Source organism: Anomalospiza imberbis, chromosome 5, assembly GCF_031753505.1.
Source record: "Anomalospiza imberbis isolate Cuckoo-Finch-1a 21T00152 chromosome 5, ASM3175350v1, whole genome shotgun sequence".
Lineage (NCBI taxonomy): Eukaryota > Metazoa > Chordata > Aves > Passeriformes > Viduidae > Anomalospiza > Anomalospiza imberbis.
The window spans coordinates 70,470,111-70,492,589 of record NC_089685.1 but is presented as its reverse complement, the minus strand read 5'-3'; the positions used below and the strand labels follow the sequence as shown (position 1 = coordinate 70,492,589).

Sequence of the window (22,479 nt, the reverse complement as noted above, 5' to 3'; positions counted from 1 at the left end):
CAAACACCAGAATTGCTGTCTTGAGGTGGCACTGAGCACATGTTACACAGACCCTGCCCTGCATGGCCCTAATCGCTCCACAATAACTGGCTTGTGTTTCATGCATTTTTCTATGAACTAATCCAAGGGGAGAAGTTTAATATGGTCACTGTCCAAACCATTGCAGCTCCAGAACACATATCAGTTCATAGGTGGCAATTATAGAGGCTTAGATGCACAGCTTTTCATCTTGGCTATTTGTAATCCCACGTGGTATATCAAAAACTCCTTTGCAAAGTGAAATATCAGGTTCAAAAGTTGCTTTGATGTGAAGACAAAAGCCTTGATTCTTCTTTTGGAGTAAAGTAAGTCTGTGGAAGACTCTGTTGGAATTCCAAAAAATAAAGTCAGTCTCAATTTCACAACTTTTTTCTACCAATTAGCTTTTACTTAGTGTCACAGTTTAAAATATGCTCTCAAGCAAACAGTAGAAACAATCAAAGAAACAACTGCCACAGTACTTCCCTCAAGAAATTACTTCTATCTAGAAATAACTCTATTAGTTTGCATTAATTTGCTTCAATTATTTAGTCTTAAACCCACATACTTAAATATAATTATCTGCTGAAAACCTCACAGTACAATCAACATTAGTCACCAACAGCTGCTTTTTTTCTTTTTTTTTTTCCCCACTGAATAGGTTGCAGAAATTGTTATTTCAAGAGAAGGCAAAGGTGACTAATTTCATTTCAATCATTTCATATTAGGGGGAAAGTCTTCACCCTGCACAAGTGTAGGTAAAAAGGAAACCGTTTCTCTGCAAATTGGCAGATCCTCCGATAACATCTGGAAAAGCAGAGTCAGAGGGAGGGTCCTGCACAAGACTGGAGTGCTGAATGGGCAAAGTGGTTTCACAGCAGTGCTCCCCAATACCCTGTCACCCCTGAAAGCAGCACCAGGGCCACCCAGCCACCGCCTCACAGGCACAGCTCCCAGCTCAGCAGCCTTCAAATACTGCCAAAGCAGCTCAAGGGCTGACCTAACAGCTTTCCTTTAAAAAACAAGACTTTTCTGTGCACTGCACTACCCTCACTCTGATTTCCCTGCTCAGCACACCTGCCTTACAGACCTGAGCTGCCAAGTATCTCTCTCACCTAGAAGAAAATGTATTTTTGTCATTAGGATGAAATGAAATGATAGGAAGGAAAGAAAAGCAGGCAGAAAGTCTTTAAAAATGTTATAAAAAGAAGCAGAACCTTTCATTAGGGTGTAAGAACTGCATATGCAAATTAAATTGCACCAGGCACCATCTGGGGACACCGACTTGTTAATCATTTGTAAATGAAAGGGGATAATTCTGCACAATGACTGGAGAATACAGACTGGGGGTGGAGGCGGTGTGGGAGTTATTGGTTGGTATGCAACCAATTCTTTTGGATCTCCCATTTGACTCAGAAAGACTGAGATCATTCAGGATGCTCCCATAAAGCCAAGAACCTGCTCTATAAAATCAGGGGATTTTTCAACTGTGCCCCTTCAAGCAAAACCAAAAAACCAACACAATTTTCTTATTAGAAACACAACTTACAAGCATTGTGCAAAAGCAAACAAGCTGGTAGAGAGCTCGAGCACCAGCTTTCTTCTTTGCTTACCGAGTACCACCCACATCCTGTGAAGCACAGATATTCTGAATGACTGAAAACTACAGTCAAGGCAAATCTACCATTACAAAACCAGATGAGAATCCCGTCTGGAGTGTACTCAGAAATCCAAAGTTTCTTCTCAGGATGCCCATACATTGAAATGGATACAATGCTATTCTTTTTGTTTCAAGGTGAAATTTGGTTTGGGGTTTTTTGGCGGTGTTCTGTTTTGTTTTGTTATGGAGGTTTTTTTGTTGTTGTTGTTGTTTCTGGGTTTGGGGTTGTTTTTCTCCTCCCCATTCCAAAATGGGATAGGACACCGTGGTTTTTGTAAAATCATCAGCAAACCAGAATAGGCTGGGAAAAAAATCTAGAGACACTCCTCGGTTTCAGTAATTTAGTACCATCCACATACACCATCAGATGTAACTGTTAAGTTGCTGTGCAACACATCTTCAGACAAAGGGATGTTTTGGAGTAGCTGAAAACGCTGTTTGCTTTTAGTTTCATAAAAACCAAAAAAAAGGGAGAGTAAGAGTTCTACCTGAAGTCTCAGAGTGTATTTCCCAAACTTATTCCCAAAGTAAATCTGAGCTCAAAATCACTATTATCTACATACCCATACACTCTTAAAACCAAAGAAAACACAGCAAATGAAAGGAAAAAAATCATGATAGCTACAAGCAGCTCAAATTTAAACCCCAGCATGCCACTGGCAGCACCTAGATTGTACAATAGGCTTATCTTGTTCAGCATTTCTATTTTTGAAATTGGGATCCAGCATCTTAACACCCACCTGTGCAAGAATGTTTGAGCCATGTATTTAAATGAGACACTGCAAAGAGTGTTTGAAAACTGGAAGAGAGATCATTAGCAGACCACAGCATAATCCAATTCTCAGTATCACTATCAACACCATCCTCCAAAATGTCTACACACAGTAAAAATTCCTGTATGACTGCTGTGTGGGAAAAGGCATTGTGGCTGTGAAAAACGAGTAAACATTTTTATGGACACCAGTAATGTTCCATCCCCAGTGTCTGGTACATGGTGAGCAGCAACCTGTCTTAGGAAATAACCATTATAAAGGGTCATTATGTAATTAAGGCTAAATTGAGATCAAATGACTGGTACCTTTCCACTTTTTCTTTTTGCTGAGCTATATGAGAGCTTATAAATATTCAGTCTTGATAAAAGACCTGAATGAAAGAGATAGCTCAGAGTGTGCTACCTCTTAGATAACAAAAAACTCTCGTTATGACATGCCTGAACATTTTGTTTTGCTGACAACTCAGAGTGTCTATTGCAAAATCCAGAAAGAACAGGAGTAAATTGCATGAATACTTACAATAAAAGTAATTGAAATTTCTGTGTGTCTTAGAAAACCACTTATTGTTGCTGTCAAGCTGAGCAGGACAGAGCATGGCTTCAGTGGCTAAGTAGCAAAATGTGTTTTTCTTTGACACAAAATAAAACCAGGCTATTTTAAATTTCTGTCTTTTTCTGAAGATAAGTACCTGAATTGCAGTCCAGCAGTGCTCTAGGAGTACAAACTGCAGTGTTTCACAAACAAGTTCAGCCTTCATTGACTAGCAATAGAGCCACATCAATAAGCAGGTTGCCCAGACTGGTTAGGCTCGTTATGTTGACAGAGCCTATTACTTTCTGCTGAGGGAAATTCACTGTTTCAGATGGCCAAAAAAAAAAAAAGATTTAGCACTGAGTGCCAACAGCCTGAAATGGCACTTGTTTTCTGGTCACAAAAAATGACAGTAGCTTTAAATTCAAAGCAAAAGAAGTTTAATTGTAAGGAGTTCTTTTCTTCTTTTTTTTTTTTTTGCAGGTGTTTAAAAATAGTGTAAGAGCCAGCAGTACCTCATGTTGATGCATCATTTAACATTATTACCTCCATCTTGCATTTGAAGCTTTGAGGAGAAAAGACTTGGTTGTGATTCACGGGGTGGAATATTTATTGTGATTAATTTTTTTTTTTAAATGATGAATCATCAGAATTCTGCCCACTCCTACTATTAATGTTTTGTTGGATGAAGTGCCTTGGTACTCCTGTAATTTGACCACTGTATATGACTTGATTAGAGAAGGCCCTGCATTGAAAGATCTACAATCTTGTGTTGTATCAAATGAGTTGCACGGGCAAAATCAGTGTATAGGGAGATTTCAGTGTGTCTAGTGAATCGATCAGATTCTTTTCTTCTGTGTGCTATCCACAGTGAAGTGATATCAAAACTTCCTCTAAACTCCACTAAACATGCTCAGGTTTGGTTTTTTTTTTTGTTTTGTTTTTTTTTTTCTCTCTGTAATGCCTAAGACATTTGCAATGCAACCAGCCCTGAAAGCTGTAGTCTTGTAAACTGCAGAAATAAAAAATTACAGGGGACATCATGTGGGAGGAGGGATCGTAGGAGAATAGGGATAGTTCTTAAGACAATCTCGCCCCTGAGGAGTTGCAGCTGTACCAAATTACCAAAGAATAGGAACAGCCCTGCCCTTAACAGGGCACAGCTGTGGCCAATAAGGATGGGTGTTATGAAAGAGCGGGTTAGCTGGTGTGGAGGGGAGCTGGAGCTGTTGGTTGTGCTGTGAGGAGGATGGGGCAGGTGGCCGTGTGAGGGACAGGAAGGGTTAGGTGTTCATAATAGGGACTGGAAGGGTTAGGTGTTCATAATAGGTACTGGAAGGGTTAGGTGTTCATAATAGGGACTGGAAGGGTTAGGTGTTCATAATAGGGGCAGGAAGGGTTAGGTGTTCATAATAGGGACTGGAAGGGTCAGTGTGTGCTGTCAGGGGCAGGAAGGAGTCAGCCTGCCATGCCAAAGAAAGAGAAAAGGAGTCAGTGTTGTGAGGAGCTGCCTGTGAGAACTCACAGAGAGAAGGTCTGAAAGTTTTACAGTAAAATAACAAACTGGCAATGACAGTGAGCTCCCATCCACCATAAATTGGTGGCCTGTACGGGGATGAGTCCTGGTAATTGGTGATCCCGACAAGATCCTGAGGTGATTCAGGTAGAGAATCACCTAACAAAAAGTCTAGCAAAAAAGTCAGGCAGCGAGACCCTGAATGTTTAGCTGACTTATGAAGTCAGAGACACCAGACCCCAGGTGAGCAGCTAACTCAAAGCGTTAGATGGCCGTGCAAGGGACAGGAAGGAGTCAGCCAGCTGTGGAGAAGGAAGAGAAAAGGAGTCAGCGTTGTGAGGAGCTGCCCATGAGAACTCACAGAGAGAAGGTATGAAATTTTTACAGTAAGACAAAAAACTAACGTTGACAGTTCCCATCCACCATGGGTTGATGACAAGCACTGATGCTGACAATTGGTGGCCCGTACAGGGATGAGTCCTGGCAATATCACATATGCAACTGCTTGATTCTGGAAAGAGTGAGTGGAAAACAGAAGAGGCAAAATGTATTTAAACTTAATTAAAAGTTATTTGCACTTGTAAGTCAAGAATTTGAAAGTCAATTCATCTGTCATTCACCTGCAAATCTTGGGGATTTTTTTTCTTCTGAACTAGTAGATAACACTTTACTTTCAGAATAGCACTGAAAAATGGAGACATTAAAGCATAACCTGATAGAAATGAGTCAGTAGTTACACAATTACATTTGACCAGCCCTGGTAATGTGTGACAGAAGTTTAAAAAAAAAAAAAAAAAGAAATTACTTGGAGAAGCAGAACACTGTCTTTCAAAACATCTGAAACTGTTAAAGGTTTTTCATTATACAGGGTTGTGCACCCCTAAAGCTCATGCCAGGCTTCAGTCTGTCACAGGGATGTCTCATGTCACATGTTTTCTTTGCAAAGAAATTGCAGCATAGCTGCAGTCCCAGTCCTTGCAGTGATCCTGTGTCACCGGTGCCAGGGCTGCATGTACCAATAAACCCAGGTGGGACATGAAGCAGCCATGGCTTCAGCAAGCCAAAAAAGAAAGGAGCTAAAGCTTTTCAGCTTTCACACTCCCTGACTCCTCAGTAACAACCCTTATGTGCACACATGGTTGGGGCAGAGAGGCAATCACTGCTCAGTACCCGGGGAGCTGTCAGCAATAGCCAGGTTTACAGCAGAAATCCAAATTCCAAAGGTATTCCAGCAGGAAGAAAGTCTTTCAGGCTGGACAGTGTCTGGGTACTGCTAGCAGAGGTCCTGAAGCTCCAGTTCGAAAGGCTGCTGAGCCCCTCAGTTATTCTGGCTAACAGACACAGGGCAATTAGACAGGTATCAGGCTATCGACTGAACCTAGGGCTGAACTTATGTTTGCTCTGCTTGTTTATATACTTTTAGTAGTGTGGGTATCCTGGCATGAAATCTTGCCCAATAAATGCAAATGTGTGTTTGCATGGTTGTGAGGGAGGAGTCCCTCTGACCTACTAGCTTTACCTGGTATTTGGAGTGCAAAGTGCAGTGAGGTGAAATAGGCAAACCCAAGTTGCTCCACCTCCATGAGAGAAGCAGATCCAAAGAAAGCCAGATATGCAGAGACTTTTCAAGGCTCTGTCTTTGCAGAAATTCTGATGCCTCAGGTTTTAGCTCTTATAGTTTTCAGACTCTGTGCTGCTTTAGTGTGCAGTTCTGAGCTTCACACTAGGGGATGGTGAGCTCTGCACAGAGCAGGGAGACAAAACAATTCCTGCTCCAGCTGGGCACCAAGGACAAATGATCCAAATCTCAGCCCAAGAGCACAAACAACGTGGGCTGGAGAGAGAAAAACAAGCAGGATGGGACTGCATGGGCTAAAGCTGGAATGGGACAATGAACTGCAATGTGCCAATGGAGCAGAGCTGATCACAGTGAGAGCCCCCGGGAGCGCTCGTGCATTTTGGGACCATTTGGGTTCATCTTGGGTGCAGCCCTGGCTGGGCTCTGGTGCTGCCCAAGGTGGATCCATTGAGGTATTTTAATAAATCCCTACTTTATTCTTTAGCTCTGTCCAGCCTCTGCTCTAGGGCAGCCTTCACAAGGCACCAGTATCGCAGACATGGGAGTATCTCTGCTGAAATGCTCAGGGCAATGTGAGGGCTGACACACACACACGTTGGCTGTTAGGGATATTTCCTCCCTAGAAAACAGAAGCTGGAACAAGCAGAAGTGTTCCTTACTGCTCTGGCTTTGAGCAAGTCCAAACAAAATTCCCAGTCTGTCAAACCGGGTGTAGAAAGTGAAACCAAACTGCAGTTTGATGCTTCTCCAGTGAAATAGTTGTAATTTTCAGAGGATTTTGTTACGTCATAGGAATCCAGCCGATGTGGAACTCGCATAACCACAGGGACCAGCACCAGCTGCCCAGAGCTGTTTGCTGAGGGTTGGTGTCACAGGCTTAAGTGTTGGACGTGACCAACTGGGTGAAATCTGTGGTTTTCCTGGGAAGCAAGAGCTCACTAGGTTTGCATTAACCCCAGTTAAAGCCTGGGAGGGGCTACATGCCAGCGACAAAGCTGGTGAGAGCCCCACGTGGGCTTACATAACCAGCCTGCTCTATTCTGCACACAACAGCTCACTGTACAGCGGGCTACGGGGGAACGGGCCATGGGAACACAAGATGGGGGCAAGCAAGGAGGCCCAGAGAAGGGGCATAGTTTTGTTTGTTTTGTTATTTTTCTTTTCAGCATCAGGCATGAGCGGCTGAGTGGCACAAGGAGCTGTCAGAGCAATGCAACGATCAGCTCACCTGCAGCAGCCATAGCTGGGGGTGTTGCACTTCTCTGTGGCCAATGCTAGCAATGGATGAGGGAAAAAACCAGAAAACATTATCCATGCAGAATCAATGGCAGTAGAGGATGTTCCATGTGTAAAAATGGAAGTTACAATAGTTTGAAGTGGGCAGCTAGGAGCCTGAGGAAAAGGCAAAAATACCCAAACATGTACAATAGGACTCTCAGTTTGACTGTAAACTGCAGGAGCAAGATTCCTTTGTCTTATTTATTAGCCTAAAGTTTTCCAAATTGTTTTGATGGTGTTTTTGGGGTTTTTTTGGTTGTTTTTTTTGTTTTTTTTTTTTTTTTTTTTTTTCCTATTCATTGTGGAGTAAGAGCCTGAAATTATAATAGTAAGCTTTCTTCAGGCCTCAACAGCCCAGGGATTCCACAGTGCACCAAGGGCAAAATGCATCTGCCAAACTTTCTATTTTCACCTCTTTTAAGCTATTTTAATACCACTTCACTTGGGAAAGAAAACAAAGTCCCTTTTACTGTTAATAATATACTATTCTGCTCTTTTGATCCTTATGTTTTGCTTTCTAATTGCCTAAATGTCATGCATGCCTAATAAATTGGATAAAGGGTATTGATTACGCCTCTGGTTTTTGTAGCTAGAACACAGAGTCAATTAATCTGCACTGTATATTTAGGAAGATAATCAGTTATTAAAACTGAAAGGAGGCAGGCAGAATGAAGCTGAAGAGTATTTCAGCAGACGAGTCCCTAGCCAGTGTATATTCAAAAGATTTTCCCAGGCTTGTGCTTCAAAACTGTAAGCAATGGAAATCACTGGAGACCTTGAGGAGGTGCTGGGTTCATGTTTTACCTGTTCTTGCAAATGAGACTTGCTTTAGCAAGCTTTGTAGGGTTTTTAACAGTTATTTAAAAAAAAAACAAAAAACAAAAAACAAACAAGCCTAAAACAAACAAATGAACAAAGAAAACCCAAAAGAACTAAAACAAAACCAAAAACAAACCCGACAAAAAACCCCCAAAAACCCCTGAACAGCCCCCAAAACAATGAAAAAGCTCAAGACTCAGAGCTGTTGATATGAAAACATATACATATATATATATATATATATATACACACACTTAATTTTCTCAAATGCAATCTGAGATAGACAAAGGGAGCGATCTAGGAATTCATAATGTTTTACTGTGTATTTTTTAGGTTTTCTTTCATTAAGGTTGGGATTAAGTGTGTCAGATGATATTTTTTGTTTGGATTTAGGTGTTTATTAGTTTTTATTTATATGACAGTTTTATAAACTGTGAGTTCTATTTTTAATAAATTAAAAATTAAATAATAAGGCTTTTTAAGGATCAATTGTTTAATTAAAAATTAAATTATATTTCAATATAATTTAAAATATTTTATTATTATTTTAATTAATAATTTATATTTGTTATTTATATTTATTTATGATTATATATTAATTATTTCTATTATTTATTTTATTTATATTATAATTAATTATTATATTGTTAATATATTTAAATTATATTATTTATGTTTTTAATTTAATAACTAATTAATTGTGGTTTGTAATGTGGATTTTTTTAATGTGGATTTTTTAATCCAGTATATAATATTAATTATATAATATTATTTAAATATATGAATAGGAAGGTGAAGAAGAAGGATTAGTTTTTGGTTTTAAATTTTTATTTTGCTTTATATATATTACTATATTCTAAAACTTTAAACTTTAAGTTTTCTACTATGTGCTATTACACACTTTTATTAAAACTATATACTTATAATTTTAGTTTTCTTATTTAATTTTGGAAGTTTTTCCTATGGTCTCAGGTTAAATGCAGTGTTCTCTTGGGGGTCAGTGTTTGTTAATACAGTTTAAAATTCTCGGTAACCAGCGTTCCAACATTTTACAGCAGCTTTTGCTCTCTGAATGGCTGCGATAATGTGCAAAGAGATCCCAGTGGGATCTGCTCCTCCCCCTGGGAGACAGGTGCTGCTGGTGGTCGGAGATCAGGGCTTGGAACCCTTCAGGATGTGGAGTCATGCTGCTGAGAGCTGGGGACAGAGGGAAGAACAAGGGAATGTGCCCAGGGTGCTCCTGATGCCTTGTGAAGGCTGACCTAGAACAGAGACTCGATGGAGCTAAAGAATAAGGTAGGGATTTATTAAAATACCTCAATGGATCCACCTTGGGCAGCACAACCCAAAATGGGCACACAAGGGACAGCTGCTCCCGGGGCTCTCACTGGGATCAGCTCTGCTCCACTGGCACATTGCAGTTCATTGTCCCATTCCAGCTTCAGCCCATGCAGTCCCATCCTGCTTGTTTTTCTCTTCAGCCCACGTTGTTTGTGCTCCTGGGCCTGAGGTTTGGATCATTTGTCCTTGGTCCCCAGCTGGAGCAGGAATTGTTTTGTCTCCCTGCTCTGTGAAGAGAGCTTACTGTCCACAGAATTCACAGAATGACCAGGCTGGAAGAGACCTCCAAGATCATCGAGTCCAACCCAGCCCCAACACCTCAACTGAACCCTGGCACCCAGTGCCACATCCAGACTTTGTTAAACACACCCAGGGATGGTGACTCCACCACCTCCCTGGGCAGCCACTCCAGAACTGTATCACTGTTTCTGTGAAAAACTTTTTCCAATCATCTAACCTAAATTTCCCTTGGTGCAGCTTGAGGCTGTGTGCTCTGGTTCTGTCAGTGCTGCCTGGAGAAAGAGACCGACCCCACCTGGCCGCAGCCACCTTTCGGGGAGTTGTAGAGAGCAATAAGGCCACCCTGAGTCTCCCTTTCTCCCCTAATATGAAGCCTAGACTTACACACTAGAGCAGCACAGAATCTGGAGAATATAAAAGCTAAAACCTGAGGCATCACTCCTGCAAGGCCTGAGCGCCCCAGCCGAGCTAAGCTGCGAACTCTGCACTAAAGATAAACACACTAAAGATGCTCGCTTACTGCGGCGCCGGCGGCTACAAGAGCCAGCTTAGATTAAATGCCAAAAAGCCCTTCAGCAATGATTAGTCTGTGGCTGCTCTGACTGCTGCTTCAGCTGGGATGGTGATCACCTCCCTCCGACCATGCACCGCCCCTTGTCTGCTCTTCAGCATTTTCTCACTCTGCTTGGAGGAGTTGGTCAATTGAAACATAAACTTTAAGGGATTTAGAGATTTTAGTTAGAGATAAGCCTTACTAGAGTTAATTAAAATAAGTGAGTAGGCCTCGATGAAGTTAAGAGTTAGTAGTTAACTAACAACTGATTGCTTGTCAACACAACGTTCAGTTAGCTGGGTTTGTAATGAAGAATATAGAAACTGACAAAGAGCTTTTAGGAACATAAGGCAATTGTGGGCCTCCTCTGCTCTGAAACCAATTGAAGACAGGGAATGGGAGCTCTACCAAGGTTGGTATTGAAAAGGTAGAAAGGTCAGAATGAGGAAGACTTCATTTACTTCCTCATGTTGGGACCCCTCCCCATGAAAGGGACCACCGACCCATTTCAAGGAACAAACTACGCATGCTTAATAGCTTTGAAATGATTAGCATACGAAGCGAGGACGGGACGTACCAAAATGATGAATATGCATTTCTATTTTGGGCGTTCAATACTTGTATGGATAAAAGGACTCTGTAATCACCTGAAAGGTGCAGTGTGTGTTTGGGAACTATCCCGCACACTGCCCGGCAATAAACATACACTTTCTAACTTTAAACTGTTAGAGAGTTTTTGTCTGTCTCAGTTGGATATCGGTACTAGATCAATATCCATATTTCTTTAATAAATCACAATGAGCTCTCCAACGTGTTTGTAGAGTGCACACGCAGCCCTGGCTGAGACCTCCAGGCTCTAAAGAGCAAAAATGCCACTGGTAATTGCATCCTTGTTGGGGATTCGAGCCTCTCGCTGGAGAAAACGTGATGGCAGGCAAAGAATGATGTGTTGGGAGCTTTTCATTCATGGAATGGGACTGCTGGCATATGTTCCTTGAGCTTTACTGCAGCATCAGCCCCATGACGTGGTTGAGACGATAGAAAGGTGGCAAAAGCTCACATCTTGCCAGCAGCAGCCGAAGATTTCTTTGTTACAGAGCATTTTAGAAACTTTCTAGCCAATAGCACATTGCTAAAGCTTACAGATGATTGTTCTAGCCAACCACTGAAAGCACAGGTACACCTGCTGCACACTATGTTTGCTTGTCTGCTCTCTATCAACAATACACAGTACTTCATTATTAAGCTTAAAACCTCCTACTGTCTTGCTTAGCATGTTTTTCTGCAGTCTTAAGGTCTATCTCAGCCAAGCCTAAAACTCAAGCTATTATTTTGTGTCCTTGCTTGCTGTACCATTGTCACTTTTTCTACTTTCAGACTTTGCAGCTGTAGCTAGTTTTAAGTCTCCTGCTCTTTCTGTTTCTAAGGCCTGCTTTTACAGCTTTCTGAAAATCTTCTTACCTTTACTATTTTCCACAAATGACAAAGAGTTTGGCTTGTTTTCTGCCTTTCTTTTCAACTTTTTCTTAATAATAGCAGCATTTGCTTCTTTGTTGAGGAATATGTATGCACCACTGCATTTTTGGTTTTCTTTTCATTCCTGTGTTTCTGATTCTCTAAGATAATCTGAAGAAACAGGAAAATATTTAATCTTGATCAGAAAAAAGTTATACTTTCAAGTATAACTTAGAAGTATATATTCTCAGAGAGAAATAGCATTTTTAACTTTCAGCCTGGGTTAGTTAGGAGAACATACAAAAAAAATTTGCATTTTTGTCATCTTTCATATAGATACAATGATTCTGAGTGAAATCACCTTTCTGGTCTTAAGGATTTCTAAAATGCTGTGAGGCACTAGAACAGGATTTGTTTCTTCCAGACTAGTTTAAAAACTGTAAATTTTTTTTCTCCTGTTAAGGGACTATGTCTAGAATCCTTGTAAATATTAGCAAATTTTACAGGCCAGAAGGATTGCATTTCTAATTGAAAGCAAATGAAAAACAGCAGTAAAGGTCATTTTTTTTCTTCGGGTTTTATTTAAGCAAATAGGGAAAAGGGAAGCTGAAACTGTGATTTTTTTTTTTTCAAATTTTCTTTTCAGTTTCCTGACTCAAACATAAATGCACAGCGAGTTCTGCAGCCATTAATATGAAATGCTGTGTGCGGGATTCAGTTTCCCTCAGGAGGAGCTAAATCCAGAGCTAGGATGAACACAGTACCCCAGGTCCATGGGGAAAAGGGAGAAGGAAAAGAGAGAAAAGGGAAAAGGAAGGGGAGAAGGAAAGGAAAGGATTCCAGCCACATTCTTGATCATGTATTTCTGGGATGTCTTTTTCTAACTCGCCCAAAATAACTTGGGTTTAATCACTGTGGCAATCACATTTCCATTGTAAATATGAATGGGAATGCTGAAGGGTGAGTCAGGAAGGCCTGAAGGATTGTGCCTTGGGCTTAGGCATCAGAACAGCTGGATCCCATCCCTGCCTCTCCTGCCTACTCTGTGTGTGAAGTACACCCAAGCTGTTTCATCTCCTCATGCTTTTTACCATCTCTTTTTTTTCTAGAGCCTGAGTCTGCAAAAACCATAGAGAAGACCTGCAAGACTGGTGACTCTATTGAAAACTCTCTCCAGGGGATATTTTCTCTCTCCGTGGTTCTCCACACCTCCGACTTTACCATGAATGTCACTGAACTTCTCAAGGCTCTCCCCTAAAACTAATAATCAAAGACAAAATTGAATGGTTCAAAACTGATGCTTCAAAAACTCAGTTTCATTTCATTAATGCTCCCTGCACCCCTTCTGCTTCAATTAGGAATTTTGTCATATATGCTAAAGTTCACTAATTATCGTATTTTGGGGTCTTGGCAGGCAGTTTAGAAATAATCCCATAGCCTTTGGAGCTTTGATTTCAGAGGCTTCATACAGTGTGCTCTGAGGCTGTTGTGTAACTACTGTGCTTGTTTGTCTGACAACAAGAACAAGTTTAAATCAGATATTTTTCTTCATTCTATTCGTTTAAATGCATTTTCATTGTCACTCTGCTGTGAAGCCAGGCAGACAAAGATAAAAACATTGCCAATTGCAAACTCCAGATGTCATGGAAACTTAAGTAGCCATTTAAGTTGCTTTGTGACAAACACACATACATTAAAATCAAGATACTGAAAATTATTATTCTCCTGTTCACCTAACTGATGTGTTGAAGATATTTAGAAGAAAAAAAATCATGCTTTCTACACACATAGGCACAATGTAAAAAGTTGGAGGAAAAGAAACATAGCAAAAATAACAAGATTAATTTTATTCTTTTGAGAATAAACAATTACAGAAAATTCCAGGCTGCTCCTAAAAAAACACAACTGACATTCCTATAGCAGTGTTATGTAGTGGATTACATTTCCTATTACCAGTCTGACTACATGATGACATTATTAATTTCTATCTATAGACTGCAGATAATACATTATAAGAAGGAAATCTAACAAAGGAGGTCATGATATTTAGGATTATGTAGAGGAGGAAAGCACAGCTAAAGGTAGGAGGTGAAGGCAAAACCGAATTGCAAAGCTGCATTTTTTGTTGCTGGGGTTTTCTTTTTGTTTGGTTTGGAGTTGTTTTGGCTTTTTTTGTTTAAAAATGGAACACAGACATTTTGTCCAAGTTCAGTACACAGAGATTCCCCACGAGAACTGCTGTTGCTCCTCTGCCAGAAATATCAGATATTTCTCTGCAGCTCTTCTTCCTCCTCCCTGTCAGCCCCTGTGATCTCTGATTCATCCTCCAGGGACAAAGAGCAGAGCCAGTCTTGGTAACAAGACTGCACCAGAGAAGAGATGCCATGCCAGCAATCCATCGAGGAAAAACACCCTCAGGTGACTCCCACAGCCCTAAAGAAAGGGGATTTCCAGAAGGTGGGAAGATACAGGAGGTGTTCTGCCTTCCAGCAAGTCCCCAGGATAGCTGGCAGGCAGAGACGGAGGCCCTGGCTTTTCAGAGCTCGTGACACAACTCTGGCCTTGGCCTCCCTCTGCAAGGAGTTCAGGGCATCTCTGAAAATTTTCCTTCCCATGTTCCTTATCAAAAAAGCCACAATCTGGCCGTTAAATCAAAACTTAAGTCACACATTTCCTCCCATCAGGACTTCTAAGCCGTCTTTATTCCCTTATAGCCAAACAAGAGTGTGATGAATGGAGATATTGTGGCATGGGAATAGAGCCTGGAATCTGCCTGATGTTAGGCAGATATGAGACTCTAGTGTTCCTTTGGAAGTATCACCCTTGCTGGTCCCACAGGACTAACAGAGTCATCTGTGGGGGAAGGGGCTGCTCCACTCAGCCTCAGACTGAGGCTTTGGAATGCAAAACTTCACACATAAAAAAATCCTATAAACCAGAATGAATTCAATTATTATGAACTTAGGAAAAGTCCGCTTTGAGGAGCATGTTATAGGATGATACAGGAGTATATTTAACCCACCACGTCCTTATCTAGAACAGATCTTGGGTTAATAGAAGTAGGTTGAGTGTCTGGCTCATGATACTACATTATTTTGCAGTTTTCACTCCAAATAATTGCAAATTTAGTTTACAAATGATATACACAGCCTGCCTGACCACTTTAAAGCAACTGCTGATAGGGACAAGCTCAACCAACACGAAGAGCTGTCAGAGGATATGCAGCTGGTGGAAAACTGAAGTTCTGTTTGGAGTGATCAGGGTTCAGTTTGCTAATCTAAGAAGTGACTATCACTGTGTGCTGTGATCCACTAAACATTATAGAGGTGACCAGAGAAAATGATGATTGAAATTTTCTAAGTTCCTTCTGTGTATAGCTAAACAGGAGACATCTCTACTCCAAAATTGCTGCAAGGTGCATTACTTGGTTTCCAAGGTCTCCTCTGAAAAGAAAACCCGGTGAGTAAATTGCGAGAGATTTACTCTCTGTATTCCAGAATAGTGAAAGGCTCGGTGCATCTCACAAGACTGAAAGCATTTGGCTATTTTAAACGTGATGCTTAAAAGACTAAACCACGCCCTCTGGGAACTGAGTTAATGTTTCAATTCCAATTCACTTTAAAAACGTCTTACTGGCATGACAAGCTAGAGGCGTGCTGCCAGAGCCTACGGAAGGTATTCCAAGTGCTTGTCAGCGGTGGATAATGCACCACGCTGCTGGTTTTTCATGTTTCAGCACCACAAGGAAGCACTCTGTCCCAAACCTGCTCCTGGAGCCACTTGGAGAAGCTGTTCCCCAGCCCTCGGTGTGCGATGGATGCTCTCAGGTGGCTGGGAGGTGCCTGCAGTGAGATACAGCACCCCTGAGGCTGAGAAAACTGGAAGGTAAAGCTGAGGAGCTCAGGAAACAGGATATCCATTCTAGAGCTGAAATGGACCATAAAGGAGAAATTGCCTTGCGTTAAATCAGCTGCTGGTTTTCTGAAGAGGAAGAAGCAGCAGAGGCACTGAAGTACTGTTGTAATAGTGGAGATTTCTTTGAAATCCATCTGTTGCTGCTCAAGGGAAAAACCAGGATGCTGCATTCTCCAAGAGCAAATCAAGTTGTTTTTCTGAGAGAGGGGGGGAAAGGGGTGGCTGGATTTCAAAGTTTTTTTCCTACTGAACAAAACGTGTGATGGTTCTTGTGTCTCACCTACTCCTGCTGGCCAAAGGGCTTTGTTCCTCCAGGTGATCAGTGCAGGACTGGAACTCAGATACTGCTTTCCAATGCCTGCAGCGACCACCACATTTCCTGAACATACCAATTACAACTCCCTAGTTAAAATTAGATATATGCTAATTCGTCCTTTAAAAATTAGCAACTCCATGCAAATTGAAAACAGATGTCTGCGTCTTCAGTCAGTGCTAGTTGGTTTAGGCACTTATTCTTCACACAACCTGCTTTGCCTTCTCCCCAGAGCCACAGCCTCCCTGAAGCACAGCTCCAGCACTGATCACAAGGCAGGCAGCCCCAGTGCCTTACACACACCTCTTCTGTGCTCTGTAGCTTGCCAGTGATCATTTCTGGCATTTTATTATTGTTTTCTTTAGTGAGGTGCCAAATTCTGACAATTTGAAATTCTGGGCCTGAAGCCAATCCTCTGGGCTTTTGGAAATTTGCTTGTAACTAGTGTAAACCTCAGGCCACTACTGTGGACAGGTGACAGATTCTCCCTCTTGGCTGGAAGCAGCTCTCAGTGGATGTGTCGCTGGGACAGAGCATGCATGTAAATGGAGCTGCTGGCAGTGAGGATGAGCACTGACACTGCTTGAAAATGCTTGATGGTGTGGGGTCAGTGATGCAGGCAGAACCAACTTTTTCTGATTTATCTCATCACTGGAAGTCCACAGCCCGCTCACTTTTAATTCTTTTTTTGAAGTGCTGCGTTGGTTTTAAGTAACACGTTTGAAATGGCTTTGCAAAGATCCTTGCTGAGCAGTACCTGCAGTGCTGCTTCATTACGGCCCACAATACCCCAGTGAATCACAGTACCTGCAGAAAAATGACAACAGTTCTCCTTTGCAGAGTGTCTGCTGCAAGGGGGGGGGAAATAAGCTTAGTGGAAATATAAATAATAGATTCTAATAGTCACAGCTGTTCATAAATAAGAAGATATATACAAACACAGTCTAGTGGAACAGGCACATTTCTCTCCAAGACTGACTTGCTGCATGATTTTGAAGGAAACACTTTGTCACTTTTTGGCTCAGTTTCCAAATATGAAATATAAACTGATATGATTCCTACCACTCAATGTAAATAAAATGCTTTGAGAACATGAATACAGATCGATGTATAAATGCTAATATATTATTTTCTAGCTGAATCCATATTCTGCAAATGCAAACAGAGAACAAAGATGGATTTTTGTTTTTTGCACATCTGTGCCACTAGTGGAAGTTTTGCAAGCCAGATTAGGTCCATGGGGACATAAGTGCATTCCTACTGCTCACAGTGTGTTTGTACAGTTGCAAAGTGGCTTAAGCTACTAAGCAATTCAGCTCATGGGTGTACAAAAAATAACAACCGTCATCTCGCCCTGTTAGATGCATGGCTTCTTCAGAGCTAGGCAAAGGGAAAATTGCACCCAAAATATGAGAAATCAGGAGATAAATGATTCATAAAACACAGAAAGAGTTTACAGCCTTACAGGGATGGGGAGAGACCAGCTCTGCCTGGAGAAGCTGTTGGCTTCCACCAGCAGAATATTTCTGCTAATTCTGCTTGTTAAGAAATTGTTCTCAAAATAGCAAGAGGCTTCACTTAATTAAATGTTAGCAAGTCCCTGCATAATTTATATTTCATTTTGGTCAAAAGTCATCTGAGAACTCCAGAATACTGTGGCAGGGCTGCGTGCTAAATTCACCCTTCGTTTCCACAGCTGCAGCTCCACTGAGGTCTACAGAATACCTTGTGATGATTAGGTATTGTTAAATCCATTTAACATGGAAGATGACACATTGGAAAGCTGAATACCTTGCCCAAGGTCAGTGACACAGCAGGGAACTGAATTACCAGAAAATGACAAGTTCTATTTGCTTGCTGAATTCACTGGACTCATTGGAAATTTAATTTCTGCACTGCTGACTCACAGGTGGCCACATAGGTGTGGCTGCAGTATAAAAGGGTATAAAAGTCTTTCTAGGGACGCTGCTGAATCACATCTTCTTGTCTGGGCCTATCCTGTGTGGAAATTCCAAAAGGATTGCCAGGTCTGGCTGTGGAGAGATCAGCTGTTCAGACTGAAACATGATGCTGCTCCTGCTGCCATGGAGCACTACAGTTTTGCTATTAGTTAATAAACAGATATTCTCCTTCTAAGGTTAACCACAAAAAAGTCTTTCATTAAAAGAACAACACTTTTCAATAAGGATAAAAACACAAAGTTAGAGGTGTCTATTTACACATGATCCATTAAAACAAATAAATTGAAGGTTTAAATGCAGTTTTTAATTTTTAAGTGTACAGCTTTTAAAATATTTTTAGAGTCTGTATGACTCAGGAGAATAGTAACACCATGTATGTACTTCTTTCTTTTTATTTCCTAGTATTCCCATCCAGCCTGGGGTCATTCTCCTGCCAGGAGTTAGACAGCACAGGACTTGGAATCAGCTCTCACTAAGATTTTTACACATGCCCGTACCCAATGACTAGTCCTAGCAAGGCTAGCAGGAATTCTCATATTGTCAAAATTTAAGCATATGTTAAACCTCTAAAAGATCAGGAACTATATCAGCACTGGTTACTGCTGGCTAAATTCAGGAAAAACAAAATTATCAGAAGTAATCAGGCAATTTAAAACCAGCTTTGCAACAGGAATCAGACTATATTTTTGTAGTGCTGCATCCCCTTATAAATAGCTATTCCATCTATAAATAAGTGAAATGCATTGTTGATAAACAACGCATCCATTCACACCCATGCTGATAAGAGGCGTGTAACTAATATTACACCAGTTACATGATTTTCTAGCCACACTTCTACAACAATACTTGAGCTTTTTCTCATGGCACTGACATTAAATGTTCATATTAAGAAGAACACCCTTAAGACCTAAATTTTATTTTTTTCTTTATAGAAAGCCTATTGGCAAACACTTTAGAAGGCTTATGGCAATTTCTTCTTTGAAATTTCCATTCAATCTTATCAGCATTTTGGATAGAGATTTTCTACTAAAGGTTTAGGATATGGGATAGACAACACCTTGCTGAGGCTGAGCCCCTTTTTTCTGCAAGACAGATTTGACCAGGTGAGAATGAATCTGTGCCCCTTGGGGAACATCTGTAATTTTTACTTTTGGATTTATACTCTGCAAACACAGTGCAGGGAAGTTGATGAGGTCAGTATTGATGAGGTCTATATGGATGAGGTCAGTATTGATGGGGTCTATATGGATGAGGTCAATATTGCAACCTCTGCGAGAACACGAGAGCGCTTTGTTTGATACCACCACTTTAGAGAGCAATATGTCTCTGAAAAAGCCTGACTTGGGCCCCAAGAGGAGTCTGCACTAAAAGGGGTCGCCACACGTTCTCCTAGGCCTGCAGAAAGCACCTGCTCATCCTGCAGAGGAAGAAAAGAAGTGCGTGACTCTTTTCAGGATTGCAGAGCAGCAGCCTTGCCCACATGAATCTCACCTCACTTGAGAGTAAAATGGCATTTCCTACCAACTTGGTAAAGGTCATTTTTTGCAAAGCTGCATTCTTTTCAAAGATGACCTAAACATGAAAAAAAAAAAAAAAAAAAACACTTACTGAAAGGGTGAGCATCACAGCAAAACCAAAACATTAACATATAGTTAAAGGGTTGGCAGTTGTAAAATTTTTTTAATTTCTGTGGTTACTTAGCATCTTGGAGCAAATGCAGTCATGAGAACACAACAACACCCCTTCACTAAACATCAGAGTAAACTCTACTTATAACCACAAAGGAAAGGCTTTATACTAATAATACACTCACAAAATTCAACACTATCAGATAAAACAAAAATATACAAACTTTCTATTTTTGTATTTCATGAATCAGAAAGGTCACAAGCCCAATTTAAAAAAACATGCCTTGCAGGCATGAAGGGTAAAATGCAGAAGATGAGATGTAGTTTATCAAAAAATATTGTACAGTGCATGTCCCAGGAATGCGTTTTTAACATAACAAAGCAAATCCAGGAGAGATTTACCACCTGTCTTTACCCTGTTACTTCACCATTAGATGTTCACTCATCCATCTCTTACTGGGCAGTTTTAAAAGCATCTCTCTGTCACTTCCATGCTATTCTCCTGATCTTCCATGCTGAGCTGATCCATTTACTGAGCTTGAAGGAGCAGAACTGCCACCTCTAAGATACTGAGTACACGTACCAGTGCCAGCAGGAGACAGGCAGAGAAGAACAGTAGGATTTTAAAGACGGAGGGAAAGAGGTCTGAAGGTAGTAAAGGACCGAAAGGAGAATGTTTGACAAGCTTCTGACACCTACTAAATTTAAAAGAAAGTTAATAAGTAGAGGGCAAAAAGGGAAAAAAGCATTTGTGGGTAGAGAAGATCATTGGGCAGACATTAAGTTTTGAACATGTTAGTGTCAAGTAGAAAAAGGAACTGGAGACAACAGGCATGAGTGGAGATCTGAGCAGAAGTACAAAGAGTGAAGTATTAATAGCTGTGCATTAAAGGTCAAATCCTACAGACTATTTAGAGTTTGGTTCTTTCATTTATAATTGCTTAACCTTGATGTAACTCTACTGACTTAACTATAGCAACCTTCATCATCTGACTGATTGTTTTGGGGGTTCTTTAATAAAGAAAATCATCCCTATTTCAAACCACCAGATCTACTGATACTCTGAATTCATGAATGCTTCATAAACAGGAAGACAGGAAGTGAAAAAGAACACTTATTGGGGAAAAAAAAAAGTATTTAGGACAAAAGGTATTGGACATCTATTTATCTTGACAGAGGGAGACAGAGGGTTGAATCCCTTCATGTATTCCTGTAAGTTTCATACAGTTTTCTCAGCATTAGTGAGACAGGGGTAGCTGAGGATATCCATTCCTGTTCATATGTAAACTCTAATGCCCTCTTAATTATGATGACTGACTTTCAGCAGAGTAACATTTCAATAGCTCTACTGGATCAAGGAGGTGATCTGACTTCAGTTATTACAAAGCAGGTGATTGTAGCTTATCAAATATTAAAAAAGTGGAAAACTACCAGCCTAATAAGTAGCCAAGCAACAGAACCAGACATTATTGCTATGTAAACTTTAGCTTTAATACTCTCTGCTTTCTATTCTAAGTTTACAGAGCTAAGGTGACATTATCCCAGGCTTTTGACAAGAAAGGTCCTGCATCACTATCATCTTTTGTGATTTTCACGCCAGTCAGCAGCTTTCTCACCAGGGCTCCACCAGACCCCCTTAGTCTTTCCTTTCTGAGCTGCCTAACAAGAGCTGAGCTCATTTGACATCTGTCACAAACACCAGGCTTACTCTCCTCAGTGCAGTGGAAACAGGCCCAAGTTAGCTTCTTTGCAGGGCAAATTATTCTGTGCAGAGCACCCAGCAGATGCTGCTTCAGGCACCCCACCTGACCTGATAGAAGCATCTCCAGCATCTCAGCTTGGCACTGCACGGTGTGGTGGAGACACCTTATCACTCGCTTAACAGCTTCTGCCACTTCCATGATCTCAAAACGGGGCTGTTTTGCTTCCTTACAGGAGTGCTACAGGCATAAAGCTGGGCAAACTACAGAGTGCTCAGTGTGGTGAAAGAAGCCATGCAGAAGTCCAGCACATCCCTGTGTGGCTGGTGCAGGCTGAGCCAGCCCCACCATGGTGCTCCTCTGGCCTCCCCAAGCCCTGCCTGACTTCCTCCCTTCCTTCCAAGCACCAGCCAAGCAGGGCACCCAGCATGGGCAGCCAGAGGAAGAAGGATTACTCCCTATCCCCAGCCAGATTAGCAGCCACTCAAGCACAGAGTTTTAGAGGAACATGCTACGTGAGAAAAGAGAAATTACAAGGTGGTGAGGGGGCAAGAATGGAGAAGAGCTTAATTAAATTAACTGAGGGAATATTTACACTTCCCATTTCTGAGATTCGCAATTCTGTAGAATAATCTCCCAGAGGAAGTAATGAAAACCTCATCACTGTGCCATTTTAAATGAGTTGGAACAGCTCTACAGTGAACACTGTGGGGGCTGTGGACTGGCTTATGGTTCCTCTCTCTCTCTTTATAACTAATGAAGCACACTCCCCTTGAATCTCCATAGCACGAGCTATGGGATAATCCGTATCAACTCATGAATGTAATTAACTTGCAAAATGTGAACAGATACTTATGCAAATAAATTGATAAGATTACCAACAGGATTAAAGGACAGTTGTTTATCATTCTTCCGTTTCTTGCAATCATACAGTATCAATGTTAATTTAAAACTCACTCCTGAAAGTATTTCTGTGGACTCCCGTCCTGTGGCCACAACGTATCTAACGTTCCCCCTTAACTTTGCAGGGTGCTAAATATTTCCTGCCTTGTCAAATCCCAGGACACTTCAGGTAAAACAAGACCTTTATGGGTTAAGATCCTTTGTATTCTCTTTTTGTGCATCTCAGCGTAGGCATTTCTAGGTTAAAAACAGAATATTTTGGGGGATTTGAGTTGGCATTGCACAGCCCCAGGGAC

General features: G+C 41.1%; 1 long non-coding RNA gene across 1 annotated transcript in view; it reads right to left on the bottom strand.

The window, feature by feature from the left end:
- Window positions 1–13,897: 13,897 nt before the first annotated feature.
- The window catches only part of LOC137474873 (uncharacterized), a 35,585-nt gene continuing 27,003 nt past the window's right edge, over window positions 13,898–22,479 (bottom strand). The window contains exons 2-3 of the long non-coding RNA XR_010999539.1: window positions 19,478–19,524; window positions 13,898–14,126 (exon numbers count right to left, since the gene is read on the bottom strand). This is a non-coding gene — a long non-coding RNA (uncharacterized lncRNA). The remainder of the gene's footprint in view (window positions 14,127–19,477; window positions 19,525–22,479) is intronic.